The sequence below is a fragment of the Sapajus apella genome, unplaced genomic scaffold, assembly GCF_009761245.1.
Source record: "Sapajus apella isolate SASKATOON/1434 unplaced genomic scaffold, GSC_monkey_1.0 scaffold48, whole genome shotgun sequence".
Lineage (NCBI taxonomy): Eukaryota > Metazoa > Chordata > Mammalia > Primates > Cebidae > Sapajus > Sapajus apella.
In genome coordinates, this window is record NW_022436988.1 from 15,347,212 (window position 1) to 15,369,984 (window position 22,773).

The 22,773-nt window shown below is 37.3% G+C and overlaps 1 protein-coding gene across 11 annotated transcripts in view; it reads right to left on the reverse strand.

Annotated features, from left to right (window-relative positions):
• CEP112 (centrosomal protein 112) overlaps window positions 1-22,773 on the reverse strand; it is a 641,834-nt gene that overhangs the window by 335,444 nt on the left and 283,617 nt on the right. The gene's annotated exons all lie outside the window — the stretch shown is intronic.

The following is a 22,773-nucleotide window of genomic DNA, read 5'->3' on the forward strand; positions in this document are numbered from 1 at the left end:
AAGAAAGAAAGAAAGAAAGAAAGAAAGAAAGAAAGAAAGAAAGAAAGGGAAAGAAAGTGAAAATACAAAAGAAAAGCACTCAGTTTATATGCTTATCTGAAGGGCAAAAACTTCAAAAGGAGAATTAGAACATGTTATGAGTCATATGAACTGGAAGGCATTAATGGTTACATTTGTTTTTGTGTGAGTAATGTTACTGCTAAAGATTTATAACTAACGTTGAAATTTCTAGTTTTATTTTAAAAGAACTACCCCAATCATCTAATTAAAAATAGGTCTTAAAGAAAGTGAGTTAAAAACTCCATAACAACTGAAAGAAAAAAAGAAGGTTCATAACACATTGGCCTATTTTTGAAAATTGCAAATGAAATATCTGCTACACTTAAAATAGCTATGTAGAAGCATTTATTATATAAATTAAATGATTTAAAAGGTAATAGAAACACTATATATATATGTGTGTATGTGTGTGTATATATATGTGTGTATATATATATATTCTAGACTCAAATAGTATTATGAAAGTAGAAATATTCCACTTGAGAATAATGACACTAAAACAAAACTACCTTCAAATTGCACTTTTAATAAACTTATCCTGAAAAATGCAAAAGATCAATATTAAAAATCCAATATGGTACATTATCTATAACTCACTCTGATGCAACATCAGGGCTCACAAACAGAAGGACTGTGTGTCAGGAATATGTTATTTGCAGCATCTAGAAACACTTCAAGTTATTTTCTTGACAGAGTTTCCAGGAGTGACAGGTAACCTATTTGGCCTTCGAAGAAGAATGAAATTCAGGCTGAATTCTTCTTCACTAAAAAACTACTTTTATAAAGAATGACATTCAAGTAATTGGAGAGCAGGTTTTCAACACCCTTTCCACTTTCTGTACTTCTTTCCAGGGAAGCAGATTTTCGACCTGGGTTTTCTGCCAGTTCTGTATTAGCTGCTCGACCCAAACACACTACACACTAAGGTTGTAACCACCCACCCATATTATATGAGTATCATTCAGAAACACTAATTACTGTGCCAACAGCTGCAGGACATGACTAAAGTAAAGTATCCCAAAGTTTTGGTTGCTTAATTAAATATAAGACAATCTGGAACACTGGGACGCAAATAGATGAATTTTTAACAATGAGCCAATGAAAGAAAGGAAAGTGCTGTCCCTCTATCAAGTGGATTCCAGTGGCTGCCTCAGTCGGAATCATCATGGTGAGCCCTCCCTTACCATGACTTCTAATGGCATTTCCCTCCGATCATGTGCACTTTTTGGTGGACTGTGTGCGCTTTGTGCAACTACTACTTTAAATACATGCAGAGAAAGGAGATCACTCTAATGTCATTAAGGTGTTGGCGTTGAATATCTCCAGCACAGCAGCACAGTATCCTCGCTAGACAACTGGACCTCAAAAGGACAACTTTACTGAGCCGATGGGGCTCCCCAAGATATCGTCAGTGTCAGATTACCTTGAATTATGTTTACAGTGTCAGGAGAGAGTGGAGTTACCTTGCTCTTAATCCCTGCACTTGTGAAAGCATCTTAGATGACTTTCACATCAACATAGCAACCCCATGGGACTATGTAACAATCACTCAATTTACTGTAATAATTTGTATTTTTGTACATGATCTTCTTATTTGCTGTGTTTTTTTCTCTATTCATAAAATGAATTCATCTAATATAAAAAGAAATTGTATGGGTAAAGCCAAAGCAAATAACAAGAAAAAATGCACTGACTAAGTTCATGGTAATATTATTTGCCTCTGGTTAAAAATATAAAATACATAATTGTTAATTTTAAGTTATTTATCCCTTTTCAACATTTAAAATTACCTTTCTATTAACATTTTTGGGTTCCTTTAGCTGAGGCTTTTATAAGATTTAACATAAGAAGGTTATTCTTAAATAAATTCAAGTGTATATTCAAAAGGTATAAACAGCTCTGTAATAAAAATTGGCCTACAGACATCAGAATCATAATACATGATTATTACACACACACATGAGAACAATGATATAATATAAAAATAAAGGTTATAAGTTAATTTATAGAAGGATTTAGACTACCACATTTTTAAGAATTCATATTACTAAATATAATGTTAAATTCTTGTCAACATTATATTCTTGCATCCAGTAAAACTGGACAGTTATGAAATTTGAGAAAACTTATTCATCTTAGATATAAAACCATTTAGCTACAGACACAATGATCCTAATCATAACAGTGTTTAAAATAAACTAAGGAACAAAAACTACCTAGATCAAAACCATGAATATCAACAGCTTTTCAAAACCTACAGAAAAATGCAATAAGTAAATTTAGAGATGAACAATTTAAAAAGTAAACGTAGTTTCATTAGCTTAATATTTTAAAATAGCTATGTGAATTTTTTCACTGAATACTAATAAACATCAAATATATTTTGAGATTGACAATTTTTAATACCAAATATTCCACCCAATTTTACTCACAGCTCTTCTAAAAACATTCTGCAATTAAAAAGCTTTGTCTATGTAACTTCTACTAGTCAGTATTCAACGGGTTTCCAATGCCTGTTAAAACTGTTGGTAGCTTACTAGCTGCGTGTTGTATTTATCTAGTGTACAGAACAAAGTCACCTGATAGTAGATGAGGTACATAATTTATGAGATTGTTTTCCTTTAGTTAAAAGGTCCAGAAACTCCTTTCATCCTCTCTATCCCATGTAACCTCAAGCACTAGCTTGCATTCTCCCACCTACTGATTGGATCATTCCCTGCGAAGGAAGGATACACCCAAGTCAAAATGAATCTTGCCTCCAAGACAGGCTTACAGGTAGGAATTCTGGTCATGGTCCCATCAGGCTCATCTGCCTGACTAAAATTTTTTGTTACCCTCAATCTCTGATCTGAATTTCTGACCTTATGCTTGTTCCTAAATTAAGGTTACCACTTGTTCCTCAAATTGTTTTGTGATTAGATTCTTGACTTTCTGTAATTATGTTCTTTTTATTCTCTTGCTTTAACTACTTGGGCTCTTGAAGTTCACTCCTTGACCTCTTGATCTGACTTCATTAACCTAAAACTGATCTACTTGAGTTTCTGACCATCATCTGACTCTCCTAATAATTTAATGGTCCCTATTAATGCTTAGCTTAGCTATCCAGCTTCTGGTCTCCTCCCCTGCTACCACAGCAGTATTGAGCTTACTAGATTTATTCCAGTAAATAAATATCCATTTATCCCCTAGCACACACCTAAGTACTAGAAGGAAAATAAGTACCTGTAAAATGTTGAACCAGAAATGCATGTTGCCATGGATACAGAACTATATTTATGACCTAACCTTTATTCCATGCAGTTCCAAAGCAAAGGCATAGCCAGTAAGGAGGCAGACACTTAACTAAGAATGTGATCCGAGAAATCAGAAAATATGTATTCCTTTTATTAGAGGAAAATTATATAAAGGGTTTTTGGTTGGTTTTTGTTGTTTGTCCAGTAAAAGATGCCTTGAATATGGGTATATAGCATATACCAATTTCACGTAATAAGGAAAGAATTTTTCCCAGTCCTGTGTGATTACAACTGAGTATATATAATAAAGTAGATGCTGTTGATGAAAATTCTCTGCTTAATACAAACCACATCAGTTAAATAATACTCTGCATTTCGATTCTACATTTTAGAAAACCATTATATGTGTATATATGTGTACATATATTCTACTTGCTTCAAAATTTTACAAGTAGCTTCACAGACTTATTTAAAATCTTTATAAATATGTAGGTATTATCTTTCCATTGAAAATGATTAAATGGGCATTCAAAAAGATGGGATGAAGTATCTGCTTTAGTTCACAAATCTTGCAAGTAGCAATCAGAGCTGACACTCAGATCCTCTGATTTCATTTTTCTGTACTATTAGACAGCACTGTCTTTTAGTTAACAAAAGCTTATTGCTCTAGATAGCACAGAAATTATTTACAGAGGCTTAGACTCCAGTCACTAGCACACTTACTTAAATTTTTAATAAAATACTTAAGACCATTATTAATTTTGCTTTACTTTATCAGCAGTTGCCAGCTGAACCAATAACCCTGATTTGGCTAACATGTCAATACAAAAGAAATCCAAAGTAACATTAGTAGGAAAAAGCACACGTTGGATTCATCCAGATGGAGTTAATTCCCATGTATTGGCAAATTATCTCTCTGAAATAATGTCATTTTATGAAAGCCTGTAATTTTGCTTCTCTCCTAAAATTTTATTGCATCATAAAATTACATATCAACAGGATGTTCAAGATTTATTATGAAAATTTTGACTCAATCTGTCTTTGATTGCCACCAATATTTTGGTTTTCCATGCAATTTTTGTTTCTTAGCACATTGTTCCTAATCCTTCTATTAGATTTGATATCTTCAACTCACTACTGATGCAGACAACTATATGATGGGGATTAGGTAATGTACTCTCTATATTGACAAAACAAACGATGCCTGTAAATGATTCCTTACAGTGTAATCATAAATGTAAATCTTTGTTAAAGTGTCTATGTGCCATAGATAGATAAGGTTTCCCTATGCTACCTTAACTATTCATGATAGTAATTACCCAAATGATACTTATACTTGTCTCCTTAACCCTAAAATGTATATACCTTTGTTTCACCAACAGTAGATGTATCTTACTGACCATTCTCATGAGAACATAGTAAATGATGGTATCAAAAATGTTTTACAGGAGGCAAGATAGCTGCATTCCAAAATATCAGATACAGACCAGAAATGTCTTTTAACTATCTCCAAATTTATCTGAAAAAAATTGATGATGAATTAATTGGTCAGAAATTTGTCCAGACCACAGAATCTAATTCTGTGGAACAGATCAGAAAAGTTGATGCAAATAGAAAAAGAACAATTAGACCACTGCATTGCCAAAAGTTTTCTTTACAAACTTTCCCCATTCAAGTGTTTGTTTTAATTTAAAAATACATGTAATCAAACCAAATAGTATAGAAGTGCCCTTAATAAAATCATTAAGTTGCAACTTACAACTACCCATCTGCAAGTCACTCCCCAGAGGTAGACACATTTTACTCTTTCAGTTATCTGCTTTCAACTCTGATGATCATTACTTTCATACCTTTACATAATTCATAAATTAATTTATTCACAACCAATTGATTTTCTGCTATAAAGAATATTTAGCTTACACCATTTACTATCTCTCTCCCACTTCAAAATATAGCTGTGTCATAATTTTTAATTCCTTTATTGGTTACTTCTATAACTTTCAATAGAATAACTAATAACTTTTATTTTTCCAGAAATTATATAGTATCTTTTAGTTCCTCACTTCATAGGATGAGTATATTAGTACTGCCTAACCTTCAATTGCCCTATTCATTCTCACAACCTCTATTATCTAAATTTTTACTTCTGTTATCTGCGCTTTGGTGAAAGTTGGTAATATTTATGTTGTGTCTACAACCATGAGTATATTTTCTATGCTTTATATATAAACTGATTTCAAAATATGAAATCTAATACATACAGTCTAATCATTATTCAAAACACAACCAGATAATAAGTTACAAAACTACATCTTGTTTCTAGCAGAGTTTTTGTTTCTCTGGAGGCTTCTAATTTTCTTCTTTCTCCCTTGCATTTTCTGCTTTTACTGCCTCCCAACATTATTGAGAATTCTCATGGATAGTACCTAGGGTCTTCATCCTCACACTCCACTTCTGTTCCAATCTGGACTGGATGTTCTTTCTAGACTCACTGTACAGCTCTGTGGTGCAGCTTCCTTCTTCTCCTCTCTTCGAGAAGATCCACTGTTCAATGAATTTTCTGTATTTCTCTTTTATATTTATTCCTTCATTTTATTTAAGAACATCTACAGCAACCTCCAAAGAAATACAGAAGATAAACTTCCCAAATCCTTGCATGTTTGTAATGTCTTATCCAACCTGAGATTTCTATGCAATATTGAACATTGGCTTATGTATAGCGGTCTGACTTGTAATTTTTCCTTTTCATAGTTGTAATAAAGGCATTTTCTCTTTTACCATTTATTATTTGAAGTCTGATGCCAATCTGTCTTGTTCCTACATAGAGGGCCTGATTTCCCTCTGGGAGTTCTGGGGATCTCACTTTTATGCCTTCTGTTCTGAAATTTAACAATGATATGTGGAGACATGGACCTTTTCCTTTTGTGATGCTGGTACTTATTAACCCTTTTCAATCTGTAGACCTACACCCTTCAGCCCTGTAACTTCACTGACTTCACTATCATTATTACACAGATAATTACTCCACTATATTTTCTGTTTCTTGAACATCACTTAGTGAACATCTTGGATTGATCATCTATGTCTTAGCTTTTTGAAATATATTTTTATACTCTATTTTTGTTTCTGCTTGTTGTTCTGTTTTGTGAAAGATATCCTTGATGTCGATTTGGCTAGTCTTTAAAAAACTTTAATTTCTAAGAGCCCTTTCTTATTGTGATTGTTACATTTTCAGAGCAGCCTGTTCTTTTATGAATATTATATCATTTTTTATGTTTCAGTTTTGCTTTCCTTAAATCTCTTTTTGCCCTGAGGTTCTTTTTTTCTCTATGGTCATCTGTTTGTTTAGTCTTTCTCATGGCCAGCTTTAATCTTCAGATAATCTGGGATTATCTGTTCATATTCAAGGCAGTAAAATGCAGATGAGAAGCTCTGCATGCATGTGTGGCTACAGGTTTTCCCGTTAAGGGGTTTACTGTGGTCCAGGAGATATCTTTGGTCTGTCTGACTGCAGCCCAGCCGCAATTCTAACCTAAAGCAGTTTTCCCACCTTGGGCTTTCTCCAAACCCAGAGAAGGCTGCCATGGCCAAGTGCAGGTGTGACCAGAAAGTCCAGGAGGCGCAGGAAGTGCAGGGGCATGCAGGAAGTGCAGATGTGGCCAGGAAATGCAGGGGCAGATGCCCTCAGGGAGCACCCTCAAACACAAAAAGGTGGAAGCCCAGGGTTAAGGGCTGTAGACTCCCATTCTTTGATGGGATGACTCTGTGGTACATTTAAAAGATTACCCAGGGTCCTCAGTGGAATAGACTCTCCCCTTGCTCTTAGCACTAACGTGCTCAAGAAGGCGTCCTTTATTTGTTATTCTTTTTTTCTGTCTCACTCTCCTTATTCCCTGACTTCATTCTCCTAGAATCCGCCATCTCAAATAAATTGTCTCAAGCTCTGTTTCTAGAATAACCAAAAATTAAGACAATACCATGCAAATGGAAGCTCTTAATAAGGTCCTTTGTAACACTATGTAAAACTGCAAAGGAAAATGGTAGGCTGGTTTCTATGAATATGTTTAGTTATCATTCATTCATCCAGTTGATTTCAATGGCCATTAGTTTAAAAATTAATATGCATCAAAGTATGTGATGTGATATGAGACGTGCGCACACACACACACACACACACACACAATGGAATGCTATTCAGCCTTAAAAAAAATCTTCACATTTGTCACAAAATGGATGAACCTGGAGGATTGTATGCCAAGTGAAAAAAGCCAGACACAGAAAGACAAATACTATATGATTCCACTTATACATGAAAACTAAAATAGTAAAACTGATAGAAACAGAGAATAGAATCGGCAAATCCTCATTTCAGGGAGCACTGGCGGGTGTTGGTCAAATGATAACAAAGTTTTGATTACACAAGATGAATAAGTTCTGGAGATAATACACACCAATGTGACTCTAATTAACAATACTGTTTTGTATACTTAAAACTTGCTATGAGGGTAAATCTTATCTGTTCTCGCTGCAAAAAAAAGAAGGAAGGGAGGGAGGGAGGGAGGGAGGCAGGCAGGCTATCAGATGTTGGATGTGTTAATTAGCTTGATTGTGGTCATTATTCCTCAGTATATATGTATGCTAAAACAGCAAGTTGTACATCTTAAACATATGAAGCTATTTGTCAGTAATACCCCCAATGAAGCTGAAAAAATGATAGAGCAAATATACACATTTTCTAAAAGTCTGCTTTTAGTCGCCTTTAACCAATTTAGTGAGCTGTTCAGTGATACTGAGTAAAATCAAATGATACATGTATAAAACAAAGCCAACGGGAACAGTCATGTTTGGGGTCACTCATCAGTTAAGAAGAGCTTTCCACCACTTTGGAGGAGAGAAAATAGGACAATACTGAGGTGTTGAGGAATGGAGCATGCTGTGAAGGCCAGAGCTAGTGGGAGGCTTCAGCAGAGCCAGGAGCCCATTTAGCTACCAGACATTCTCAAGAGACTCTGGGTTCAGGTATTCTGGTACTATAAAGATGGAGAAAACTGTGAGAAGAGAAAATAAGGATGAGCCCCCAATGGCCTGTATGAAGGATTGGACCCTCACCTTCATGAGCCAATCCTTCAAGAGCCCCCAATAAGCCTACAGAAGGATTGGACCCCCACCCCAACCTATAGACTGTAGACAGTCCAGGTAGAAAACAGAAGGCTCTTCTCCCTCCAAAAAAAGGATTCAACAATCTGGGGTAACCCATGGCTTCCAGTATGGCTTCTCCAACTCCAAAATATAGCTTCTCTTCATTCCATCTCTAAGCGGCCTGAATTCTAACACATCTATTCCCACAAACCCATAACTCACTCTAACTTCTGACTCAAGGAGAGATATATTAGAAGGAAGGATGGAAAAGAAACTCTATTTACACAACAAATCACTATCCTATCTGTGTAAAGTAAATAATGCATCCTTTTCCCAAAATGTTACCTTATATGGGAAAAAGGACTCTGCAAATGTGATTAAATTAATGATTTTGAAATAGGAAATTCCCCTGAATTACGTTGTAGGCCCAAGGTAATCATAATCATGGGGGTCCTTATCAGAGAGAGGCCTCCAGTGTTAGAGTCAGAGAGAAGGCAACGTGACAATGACGGGAGCAAGAGGAAAGGTGACATAACGCAGGACTGCAAGCAGGAATGCCGTGGGCCTGGAGGGGCTGGAAAACACAAGGAAACATATCGCCTCCTGGAAACTCCAGAAGGAGCCAAGCCTTCCAAAAACTTCATTTCAGTTTTGTAAGACTAATTTCAGATTTCTCCCCTTTAGAATTATAAAATAACAAATTTCTCTTCTCTTCAGATACAAAGCTTGTGGTAATTTGTTACAATAGCAATAGGAAACTAATACACCACTTCCCTTTCGTAATGTGAATCAAAGCAAGGCTCATCAAGCAGATAAGAAAAGCCAAGACAAATAAATATGAAAGATAAATATAAACAGAAAAACCAACCCTGAAGGAAAGAGATATTTCAGAGAATAGAACTTAAAAATCATTCTAATGCATAAACTGGGAAAGAGGAAAATTTATTACATTTATTAAATGAAAACAAGATGCTCTGAAAAAGAAATAGGAACAGTACAAACAGATCTTTTCAAGATTAAAAATATGATTCCAGCACATAAGGGAAAGCAAATCTATAAAAACATTGAGTGAAAAGACAAAATGAAAAAAAAATTTTTGAAAAAAAATAAAAAAGTCAAGCAGGCAAATCCAGGAGGTTAACATACAACTAACAGAAGCCCCAGAAAAGACAATAAACAACAACAAAGCTAGAAGAGAGAAATTATCAAAGAAATCATCCAGGAGAATTTTCCAGACATGGAAAGGAAAGCCACATCAATAATGAAACTTTAGAACTCCACATATTTTGTTAGATTTATTTCTGGGAACCTTGTGGTTTTGTGCTATTGTAAATAGCATTTTTTTTAAATGTTGTATACTGTTACTCATGTATAAAAATACAGTTGTTTTTTGTATATATAATTTTTTATCCAGTTATTTTGCCTATTAACAGATTTAAGAACTGTCAAACCATTATTTAGATTACCTACAGTAACAATACTTCTGTTTCTTGATTTCCAATCTTAAATCATTTTCTCTCATCTTACTACGGAGATTGGGACTTCTTTAAAATATGAGATAGAAGTCATGATAATGGATATCATCATGATGTTAATATGAGCAAATACTTTTTTGAAGAACAGAAATATTAAAAATAGGTTAAAAACCAACAAAAATTGAATGTAAAAACTGGGGAGCTATCTTACAGAGGCAGATAATGTGCTGAAGGCAGCTTCTATTAATTCAACTAATTGTGCAAGCCATGACTTCTTTCCTATAAACTGTGATGACTCTCTACTATCAAAGACCTTTCTAAGTTAGGCTCATGATCTCTTCTAAAGAAGCTAGCATTGTCTGCATTCTGAGTTCCTTGTCTGATTCTAAGTTCCTTGATTTAGGATGAGAACACAACTGATAGAGGCAATGAACAACCTTGTAATTCTGAGGTGGGAAGATATGCTCTGAAGCTAGGGCTAGCTCATACCTCTGACCAGAGTATGGACATCTATGGCCAGGGCTCAACACCAGTTAAATGCCATAAGGTTTCTTATTCAAGCAATAAAATCTTCTGATTGTTCATCCTTGGGTTTTTACCTAATAAAGAAGCAACACTTCTGAATTCCAAAATGAACTCAATCTCAAATGAGAAAGCTTATAATTATGGCAAAAACACAAAAATGGAATGGGAAGTCAAAGGCTCTCTGGAACATAGAGCAATGCTTCTTTTTTATGGCTGATGTATTTTTCCCTTTTGTGTCATTTTTATGAGACCAGATACGGCCAAGTTTCATACATTAACTTCAGACGCAAAGCAGAAATAGGGGTGTGTGTGTGTGTGTGTGTGTGTGTGTGTGTATGCACATACATACACATTCATGTTGCATGATTTTCCCTTGACCATCAGACACATCTTCAAACAACCATATTATTATTTTATCCCTTAAAAGTTAATCTATTGCCTTGGAAAGAGCTAAAGAAGTTTCTGAAGATGATCTCAGATGACCTTTTCTTTGTCAATTAACTATCCTTAATAACACCATATCCACTAGACATGAATAAAAAGAACAAGTGATGGCTCTGTGGTTCAGCAGTGCCCCGTGACACAAATACCAAATACCATGTGTCCTCATAGTGACAACATGCCAATGGTATAAGAGAAGTATTTCTGAATACTGAGTTTAGTTGATGTACCAGAGAAGCACCTAAAAAGTCAAACCACGTCAATCTCAATCATGGTCACAAGGAGACCACAAAATTAAAAGCATCCTCTATTCTGAACCCATTTTGAAGATTTAAATATAAACAAACTATGGAGGAGAAATTAAAACTATGTAGGAATACTAGTGAACTATGTAGGAATACTAGTGTTCTCTCACCACGGAATCCATAGTGCAATTCACTCCTTGGTTGATTGTGGTAGCTTTTAGCAAAGAACGAAATACGGGACATTTGCAGACTGTGTTTCTGGGTGTTATGGACATGGTAGCCTCCACGGGGAGAAATTATATGGAGGCAAAATAATTTCGTACTTACTTACTGAAAAACATTAGAAGAATAGTAAAGGGGGAAAATTATACTTGTTTTGATTGAAACAAAACTCCACAAGAGCAGCGCCCACAGGGCATGCACTATTGAAAAACAGAACCTCCACTCTGCCTGCTGCCTGCTCCCAGAATGGCCTGCGTCTCCTTCTTCCTGGTTCCTAACAACCAACTGATTACGTCTCTAATACTGTACTGAGCACATAATTTTATATGTATGCTTCTTTGTCTTTTACCCCTTAGGATTAAGTGTGTCTTATTCATTTTGGCATCTTTAGCAGCTAGCAATGTGTCTAAAACGAAGAAGGTCCTTAGTACATGTTGGACAAATATTCTTTCATTTTCATCATATTACCAGAATGGTTCTCTGAAGTCATCATTATTCGGAGATTTAATGACCATCTCTGCATATTTTAGAAATTTGAGGGTTAAAAAATACAATATGGAAACAAGCAAAGCCCAGACCTAAAGCAATCTCTGCAACATAGTTTAACGTATTGGCTGGGCACAGTGGCTCACGCCTGTAATCCCAGCACTCTGGGAGGCCGAGGAAGGTGGATCACGAGGTCAGAAGATGGAGACCATCCTGGTCAACATGGTGAAACCCTGTCTCTACTAAAAATACAAAAATTAGCTGGGCGTGGTGGCGGGTGCCTGTAGTCCCAGTTACCTGGGAGACTGAGGCAGAAGAATCGCTTGAACCAGGGAGTCGGAGGTTGCAGTGAGCCGAGATTGTGCCATTGTACTCCAGCCTAATGACAGACCGAGACTCTGTCTTTAAAAAAAAAAATGCATCGATTGGTGTTCGATCATTCACTGATTAAGCATCGGCACTTGGGCCAGGTACTCTACTGGGTTCTTGGGATTCAAAACAGATCCTCCTCTGGAAGACACAAATGTGCAAATGATAATGACATTACAATAAGTATAGGCTTATGTTATACATATGTCTTTGTCATTGTTAAAAATGTTGTGAGAGCTCAAAGGGATGAGAATGATAAATACACTGGCAATGCCACCATCCACTGAAGAGGAAACAAAACCAAAACACTATAAAAAGTTGGTGGCTTCTCTGAGGGCACAGCAAGCCATGAGCCTCTTTTCCTGTGACCTAATTCAGTTCTTAGTTTGACTCCCCAAGGGGCCCTACCTTGGCTTTTCTGTGGCTCTTATTCATCAGCCAGTCTGCCTTCATTAATACAGCCACATACAAATGTTTGCTGAGGTCACGGTCTGTACTAGGACCTTTGTAGGCATAGGGCATACAGAAGTGAGGAAAATTAATAAAGTCTCTTTTGTTTCAGTCTATGCGTGGAGCAGACAATAAATAAATATTCAATTAAAATAATAAAATAATAAATCTGCAATTTAAACGGAAAAAAAATGCTATAAAGTTCACAAACAAGGTGTTCCGATAGGAAACAGCAAAAGAAGATGCTGGGAAGGTAACGATTATGTCAGATCATACAAGGCATTGTAGCTCATGCTAAGAAGTATATCTCAAAAAAAAATTTTCCCCCAAGACAGAGTCTTGCTCTGTTACCCCAGGCTGGAGTGCAATGGTATAATCTTGGCTCACTGCAACCTCTGCCTCCTGGGTTCAAGTGATTCTCCTGCCTCAGCCTCCTGAGTAGCTGGGACTACCAGCATCTGCCACCATGTCTGGTTAATTTTTTGTATTTTTTTTTTTTTTTTTTTTTTTAGTAGAGATGGGTTTCACCATGTTGGCCAGTCTGGTCTCAAACTCCTGACCTTGAGATCCGCCCACCTCAGCCTCCCAAAGTGCTGGGATTACAGGTGTGAGCCATTGTGCCTGGCCAGAAGTTTATATTTCACTCTAAGTGCCAGCTATTAAAGGATTTTAAGCAGCGGAGTTTTCTAACCCAATGTACCTTTAGAAAAAGATTATTATGCCTATCGAGAAAAATAAGAGAGAAGGCAAGATTATCAGTTATAAGATTACACAGCGGCCTGGACTAGGCAAGTGTGTGGCAGTGAAGGAAGTGAATGAAGTCAATGGATTGGAGATCAATTTTGGGACTGAATCTATAGAATTTACTGACAGGTTAAGAGGAAGGAAAAAAATCAAGAATGACTTCCAAATTCTGCCTTGAGCACCAATGTACCATCTATAGACAGAGGGAGTTTGGGAGAGAGAGGTTTTAGTTCTGGACCTGTGAATTTTGAGGTGTTTGTGAACAAGCTAAGAGAAGATGTCAAGAGGCAGCTGGATATGTGAGCACAGAACACAGATGAGAGATGGGAACTTTGAGGTTATTAGCATACAGTTGATATTTAAGGCCACTGAAATGCAGGTAATCATTCTACAGAAGCATGAATAGAGAAAAACCGACAGAGGGCAGGGGAGACTCTAGTATACAGTATGAAACAGAGCAGCTACTGGAGAAAACAAACTAATGTGGATAAGTGGAAGTAGAAAAAGGAAGAAAACTGAGAAGAATTGGGAAGATGTAGGCAATTCGGTAAGAGAATGAAAGGGATATTTGCAGTGATGAAAACCTAGCTACCTGGTGAAAAGCAATGAGAGACTAGCTAGTCAGGGTAATAAAAAAGAGTGAACTGAAACAGAATTACAGGGTGAACAAGAATTGTACTGCGATAAATCCAACTTTTTCCATATAATTCAGTATACGCTTACATATTTACAGAAAATATGTAAGGAGTATGTAAAATATATTTCCTGATACATCTATACAAAAGTGTCTTATTTCAGGTTTTCTTCTAAAGAGGAAAAAAAAAGTATATGAAACATTCTAGAATATGAGATAGACTATAGACTGTTATCTATAGAACTTTTCTCAAAGGGTTAATGTTTTGTTCATTTAAAACTATACATATTCAGAATTTATTCCAAATAGTTTGGATATTAATTTGTAGTTTCAAATGAAAATTCTATTTGAAGAGCTCAAAAAGAATGTCATATAATTATTAAGTCTGCACAATTAAATGGTACCTAACCTCCCAAGTAAATGGAAGAACCATTTTTTTTATTCTGAGAAATAGCAGATTTCTAATATAAAGCATGTGCAGATTTCTAATATAAAGCAGGTGCAGATTATCTTGAGAAAACTTTCTAATGGATTGAGATTATTTATACTGATTTACATTTAGATCATTAAAAATTATTACCTTTTACTTTAAAGTGAACTTGGATTTATGTTCTAGGTTTGTAATGTCCTTAAACTACTCATTCAGTTACTTAACTATTCGGCTCAAGATAATATTTATCATTCAATAGCATACAGAGCAAAGACGATTCTGAAATCTGCTTTCACAAATGATTTTTTCCAGATCAATAACAGGGTAAGGAAAACTATTTTAATGCAAAATAAGTCATTGTTTCAAAGTTATGTTGTATTCCTTTTTTTAAAAAAAAAAATGGTTTGAATTAACTGCTGATGCTTCATTACCCTGCAATGCACTTCAGCACATGAACACTGCAAGAATATGTAATAAAAGAGAGGCTGCATCTTCAAATCCTTCTTGTCAAATCTGAAGAGATACCAATCAAGCACACACCTCGCTAATAGTCATGAGACTGCTGTTTTAATTAGCTGGTGATATTTTTGACTAAGACTCTCAGATGATGAAACTGTTTTTCCTTGTATTGAACCAGCTTGGCCCAGACTAGCCTGTCCTGCAGTGACATGTATATTGAATACAAATCAGACAGCACAGCTTTAAATCTGTGTTGCAGCTCTCATTTCCAATTCGAGAACTGTACTATAATCATAAGCTTCTGGTGGATGAAAGGAAATCAGCTCTCTGAATATTAGCTAATGCCACATTTGCAAGTCCTGAAGAGATCTGTGCTGTTAAAAAAAATAGATCATTTCACGTGAACCTATATATATGAATTGCTTTGTACTGCTCAACTGATAGAAGCAATGCCTGTGCTGGGATTAAACCCTTTTCATCATAAAACCTCATCTGGTTCGGAGTCCAAGTCCATCAAACCTTTTTCCTTTAAAGTCCCGCCTTTGGTTCCACATCAATTTATTCAAACCGCAGCTGGGTGGCTGAAAACGAAAGGACAGCATCATTTAAACCAACCATGTTCCCAACTTGAAAGAAGGGCTATAATTAAAAAAATGGGCATAAAAGAATGGAAATGGGATAATATTTTTTAATGGTAGTTCAAAGGCCGACAGATGTCAGAGCCTTTGAAGATGTCAGTACACTGAGCAAGAAGTTGCCATAAAAGAGCTTGCCTGAGAGGTGAAGCAGCTTTTTAATGGCTAAAAAACCCTTGCAGACACATCCTTGTGTTTTTAATTTGTCAGAGTTTCTGCAGTATTTTCTGATTAATGACACATGATTATAACAGCATAGCAGACATATTTTTATACTTGGTTAAATGAATAGTTTATTTCACATTCTTTTAGAACTAGATAAGGATAGGGACACTTTCCTAGGAAGTCCAAAGCTCTTCTGATTGATTCACATATTTATGTTAATTTTGTGGGACTGGCCCAATTCGGGATTACTATATGTTGGCAGCTTTTGTACTTCACTGGTCTGTTTGCTAATAACATTACAATTCACATGTGGTAGTTAAAATGTGATTCACTACAATTTCTTTCTTTTCATGTACATGGAACAATATGTGCCTGAATAATTAATTTGTGCACCAAGTCATGTCAGACCAAATTAATGTTTTAAGACATTCCTGAGCTCAATCTAAACAACCATGGGCTGCCATAGGGTTCAGAAGAGAAAGAGTTGCTTAGAGGGAAAAATGCAGCTATAACTATAATATAATATTAATGCTTACTAAAAAAAAAAAAGCTGGAATACTATGTGTAAAATGCTGGCGACACTCTTCTAAGATTTGGGGGAGGAACTCAGAGTACTTGCAAACTATTTGCCCTTTTAAATAGCTCTAACATTTCAATTTGATTTGTTCTGTGAAATTGCCCTCACAATATTCATGAATGTTAACCACAGTCTCTAGTGAGTAGTAGCTAGAAAAAAAAAAAAAAAAAAAAACAGAAAACAGGTTTCCCCACCAATGGATATGCCTGTAACTTATAACCATAATGAGGTGCAGGGGAGACAGAGTTCATGGCTTTGAAGTCAGCCATGTTTGGGTTCAAATCCTAGCCCTCTCACTTAAGAGCTGCAGAGCTTGGGTCTGTCTTCCCATCTGTAAAAACTCAGATAATACATAAGTGCCTCCTCCCAGAAAGCATGTGAAGGTGTCTAGCATGTAATATAGTTCCTTTCTCAAATGACATGATATACAGAAAATTTAAAATTAGATCATTTTCTGATTGAAATTTTTTTTTGAGTTGAGACTACAGGCGTGCACCAACACAACCAGCTAATTTTTATATTTTTAGTAGAGACACGGTTTCACCATGTTGGCCAGGATGGTCTCAATCTCCTGACCTCATGATCTGCCCGTCTTGGCCTCCCAAAGTGCTGGAATTACAGGTGTAAGCCACTGTGCCCGGCCAAAAATGTTTGTATATCACAAAATCACATTTTAATGAGAATAATCATTCTTTTAAAAGTGGATGTTGAAATTTCCCACTGTTTCAGGGCCAACAGCTTGTAAGTACTGTCCCCAACCTTATGCTGTAATCTTATATGGCCATGACTGGTCAAACCCACAAGCGTACAGTTGTTTGCGTCTGGCATCTAACCGTCAGCCCAGTGCTGCAGGCACACCCATGGAGACAGCTCAGCAAATGGGGTGCTAGGGCTCAGGCTGGGGTGCAGGGATGATATTCTCACGTAAGATCAGGCAAGAAACCTAGGAAGCTGAGAGGTGGAGTAGGCAGCACCCGCGTCCCAGAGACAGCAGATGTCGCAGCGGGCAGGAGCCCTGCAGCCTGATCCTGAAGAGGCTGACCTGCGGTCCTCTCACCGCCCCTTAGGTTTTCTCTGGAACAGAAGCACCTTGGGGCTTACTTGCCTCAGGGAGGGGCTGTTTCCTCTTTCAGGTCTCCAGGTGACTAGGTTTTGGTATCACTAACCCTAGGGACAATTTCAAAGTAGGTAAAGTCTGCCTTAAGCATCTTCCTACCCCCTAGTTTGCACTTCTCAGTTTTTTTTCTTGCCTTGCTCCAACCCACCTCCAGGTGTCCATGTCTTCTGACAAAAACTCCCCCAGGGCATCCCACCAGGAGGTTATCTTGCTGCAGTACCACTGTTCCTTCTCCCTTTACACTCTTTCCATCCATCAAAATCCCCATTTCTTGAGTGTAATAGATTTCAGCTTGATGGGAGCAATTAGAAATAATTTCACAATATGGTAGGTAGGATAGCTATTTTCCTGCCCAGCTCAACGTTGTTCAGATCTTCTCTTTCCTATGAAGACTTCTCCGGTTCCTTCAGGCAATCAGTCTTCTGGCTGGGGATACAGGGCAGGTAGCCTTCATCACACTTATAATGCTACGTTCACTTGCCAGCTGGTCTGCTAAGAACCCTCGAAGAGGAGGGCTTTGTCTTGTTTTTGTACACTTCCTCTTAGCACAGTGACTGCTTCACAAAGGTATTCCACAAATGAACGAACAAAGAGATAAATGAAGGAAGATACAATTTCATCTTTACAATGGTCATTTCTTACCACATATCATTATTCATTTAAGTTTTAACACTGTTCAGGAACTATCTATTCAGGTATCCATTTTACTGTATATCCTTATCCATTTTGAATCTGTGAATGCATTAGTAAGTTACCTATTCAAGGCAAATGCATTAAATTAAAATAAAGAAAAGGGTAAGAAAGAGAGAGAATGTTACTCAGCCCAAACAAATTATACTTAGAGATATTTCAAGCAATGTAATGGACAGATTCCAGGCATTGTAAAGTATGTGGGGTAGGAGCATTCTCACATGGAATGACTCAGTCTAGGAATCTGGGCACTTTAGAGGAGCTTCCATGGAGCTTGTGGAGGGAAGCTCTTTATCTCCCATTAGCTGATCCAAGATATGTTCTCCTGCTGGTCAGTTCCTCAGATGCTTGGCTCTTATACAGGCCCAGGCAAAACCTATTCCTTTTTTCCTGCCAGAATTGAGATGGTGCTTCACTGGGTGATCATGCCAGTTAATCCCTGCTTCCCTAGTTGAGGTATGAAACCTTGCTTAGTACCTAACAGGCAAAGTCGTCTGTGGACATGAAACCTTCCTGCTCTCAGGAGCAACCACAGGACTGGAGATGCAGGCCTGGCTGGGTGTTGAGTCAATCCTCCCCATTATCACTAAACAAGTGAGGTTTACTGTTGCCTGAAAATCCTGCCTGTGTCTGTCAGTAATGGCCCCAGTTGCTTCCTTCATCTGGATCTCGTTTTCCATCTCTAAAATGGACTTGCTGATCTCAAAGTCCACGATCACTTCAGAATCAGGTGAGAAACAGCCCGTGTTCATGAACTGTTGTTCATTTGGTGTAGTAGTCTGTCTACACTGTATAACCACAATTCACAACTTAGGAAAATAAACTAATATTGACAGGGTTATCAGAAGTATTTGCCCGTTCCAAATTCTCACAATAATCCATAAGTTAGGCATTATTGTTTCTTTTTCCTGGCTCCTGAAATACCACTTGAAATACCACTTTCTCTTGGTTTACTGCCTCTCTCTAGACCCACTGTCCCACTTTCTCAGTCTTCTTGTCCAGCTCTATTTCCTTCACCTTCTCTTTAAGCAGTGTGCCTTTTCTTCTAATTCTCCTTCCCTGTACAGGAGATCTCATCTTCACAGTTGGTATCCACTACCATCCATGTCCATATTTCTTTAATCTTTATTTTCAATAGAGATGGAGAGTTCTCTTTTGAAATCTAGTCCTATGTTTCTACTTGCTTAAGTAGCATCAACACCTAAATGTCCTACAGCATGTCAAACTGTAACTGGGGGCCTGTTCTCTCTCCCTCCCTGCCAGATCAACTTTCCCCATTGTCACTGCCTTGACTAAAGCCCTCATCATCTCTCACTCTAACTCCAGTCACCCAGGCTCCAGTCTCACTGCCTGCTAATTCTTCATCTTCTCCTTAAAATTCTGCAGTGACTTTCAATTGTTGATAATTATGGTCTCTAAATTTTTGGGGACACTCCTATTATAAAATATACAGCGCATGTATATATGTAAACTTGTAACACTACTATATTAATACATTACATACATTATACAAATTTGCACAAAATAAGTATTTTTAAAGACAAAATTCAAATACACCTTAATAGAAGTTCTGGGTTTTTTCTCCCTATATCCTAGTGAACCCCACTTGGTAAAACACCATTCTAAATAATTACTAAATGGGATAATAAGAGTAACAAGTGGAATATTAAAGTGGAAGAATGGTAGAGACATTGCAGATGGCGGCGCAGAGGGTATAAACAGCCAATTGGAGATCACTGACCAAGGGGACCCAGTCCAGACTTCTGGACATGGTGTATATAAAGTATTCATCTATTAATCACGCTACTCTTTCTGTTTAGAATGCTTTTTCCATTCTAATTTGCATAGGACATTTTAGTCACTTTTTAAAACTCAAAGCATCTGATATCTACTCTAATGGAACCTTTTCTGATGACCTCCTGAGACCCTATGCCCCTACATCCCATAATTTCCATCTCGACTTTTCTTGGGATCAAAGCCCCTTTATGACTTTGTTGTACTTCGCTGTAACTCTGGTAGGCCTAAAGGATGAGCACACTAGAGGAGGCCACGGGATATAACCTTCTATTTCCATACTCCCTCTGTCTTTCTTAGAAAGATGACACACCTGCTGGGCGGGCAGGCAAATAGTCAATGTTTTCAGACAGTAGAAATGAACCAAGAGGATATTAATCTCCTTCCATACCAAAGCATGGCAAAGAAAGTTCCTTAAAGGGCCTGATCAAATCATCATAGCAATCAGGTGATATCATCAGCAAAGGGTGCCTTCATAAGAATGTGTGAATGAGGGGAGCCTGTCCTTCTGACCAGGGTTATCGTTACTCTGTCTCCTATTCTGCCCAGTCTTTGATATATGGTAAGATGCATCCTCTATGTTAAAGGGAGACATTCTTTACTCATATCTGTTGGTATGAACCATCGTATCCTCCATTTATGACAGATGCACAATGACTGTTTCCCCATAGACTGTAAGCTTGACAGAGAAACCATTTTTTTTTTTTTTTAATATTCTTAGGTACTTGCATAGGGCCTGGCTTATAGTAGGAGTTCAATGAATGCCACTAAATGAATGAATGGATATCACAGGTGTGGAAAATAATGATCAGAGGTATTGAAGTAATTAGCTAATATTAACTCAGGTTTATAGGGACAGTAAATGATAGAGACTGGCCATGAGCAGCATCTTTATGTTAGTATTCAGTAAGAAATTGGTAACTGTATCTGGGCCCATGCATTATTATCTGTATGCCCAGTTTGCATCTCTGGAATCCTAACCTGCATATACAACTCACTGTCTGACACACTTCCCTATGGATGTTTAACATGCAGCTCACATTTAGCTTGGCAAGAAAAGACCTCTTGCTTTTGCTTCTGTTCTCCAGCAATCTTCCTCGTATTTGACACCACCGTCTATACAGCTGACCAAACCAAAACTCCAGGAGTTACCCTTACTACTTCTTCTCCTCATTCCCCACACCCAACCCATCAGCAAGCCCTACTGCCTGACATATGCATGTCATGCAGGCATCTAGGACTGTTCACAAATGGAGCGATCTGTTAAAAACATGAATCAAATCATGTCATCTTACTGCTTAAAGCCTCTGTCTTCACATCACATTTAAAATGCAATTCAAACTCTTCCCCAGGTCTTAAAAAGCCCCAGGTCAGCTACCCACTGCCCCCTTTCTCACACCTGCTATGCTAGTGCCAGACAGGTCTCCTTTTTCATTTTGAGAACACACAAAACTTGTTTTCCTACAGGGTCTCTGCACCAACTGTTGCCTTAGTCTGGCTGGCTTCTCATCAATGAGATCTTAAATGAGATATCTATTCCTTGGAGAGGCCTTCGCTGATGGCCAGCTAACACAATCACACAGTCGTTTGGTCACTGTATCATATCTCTCAATTTTAATTCTCTACCTACAAGTTATTGCTATGTGATCCTCTCCTTGTTAATTTGGTTTTTGTCTTATCATCTGTCTTCCCCAATGCAACTGTAATTTTCTTTAGAGTAAAGTACTGGTCTATCCTTCTTCTTTGCTGTACCCAATGCAGGAATACCCTATGGCCGTATAGGCCATGCCCTGTACAGCTCTGGGGCAACATTCCCATAAACCAGGATGTGAAAGGAACCTCCTAAAGGTGTACACCCCCAGCCCTAGGGCCTGGCACAGGGTAGGCACCCCCCAAATCTTAATGAAATAAAGTTGAAGAAAGTTGATATCATAGGGGAATTCTGCCTAATTTTTAGATAGCAAACTTACATGGAAATAAATTTGACTTATATATTATTTGAAGAGTCATAATTATAAAATGTTCAAGTTACAGAGTTCCATTTGTTTCTATATCAATCTGAAACGACGAGATTTCAAAAAGCAATCAAAACAGTTAATAATTATCATTTTTCTTCAGAAGATTTACTCTGCTACCCTTATTCCTGAATTGAATAATTTTTTTTAAGAAACACCAACATTATGGCAGTAGACGGTGATTTTTTAAAATTGTGTGCCACTAGAAGTGGTTAGAGACACAAGACAGCATTTCTACATTTTGCCCCACATCTGAAACATCTATACACAGTCAGGACTTTCACAGGGGAGCCTGGAACAGGCTGCAGCTCTTGAACTCATGGCATTTGTCTAATGACAGCTTTGGCTGTAATATTTGGATAATTGAAGACCAAAAGTTTTCAACCCTCACACTCCACTTCTCTTGTTGTGCATGCCAACGTCACTGTAACTGGAGCTACCATCTTAGCCAACAAGTGAGGATAACATTTACATTGCAAAAAAATTAGCTTTTCAGGAAACATTTGGTGAACACATGCATTTTGTACATTAAATGACATCCTTGAAAATAACAAAATAAATAAGGTTCCACTTGACCCTAGGGATCTGGGGTTTGTTTTCTTAATAAATACTGACTTAAGGGGCAAACTTAAGATGAATGAATCAACAATTTAATGTTAACCTTTTTAAAGAACTGCGACTTTCAGGTCTTTCCACTGGAAAATTCCCTTGTTTTGAGACTGTAGGCCTGGCTGAACTACTGGATCTCCTGTTGACTGAAAGCTCTTCTGCATCACAGAGCCACAGCATCCAGTGAAAGGACGCACACACTCCTCAAGACTAGTGCAGCACTGCAACTGTCCCTTCACAAAAGGGCAGAGGCCCACAT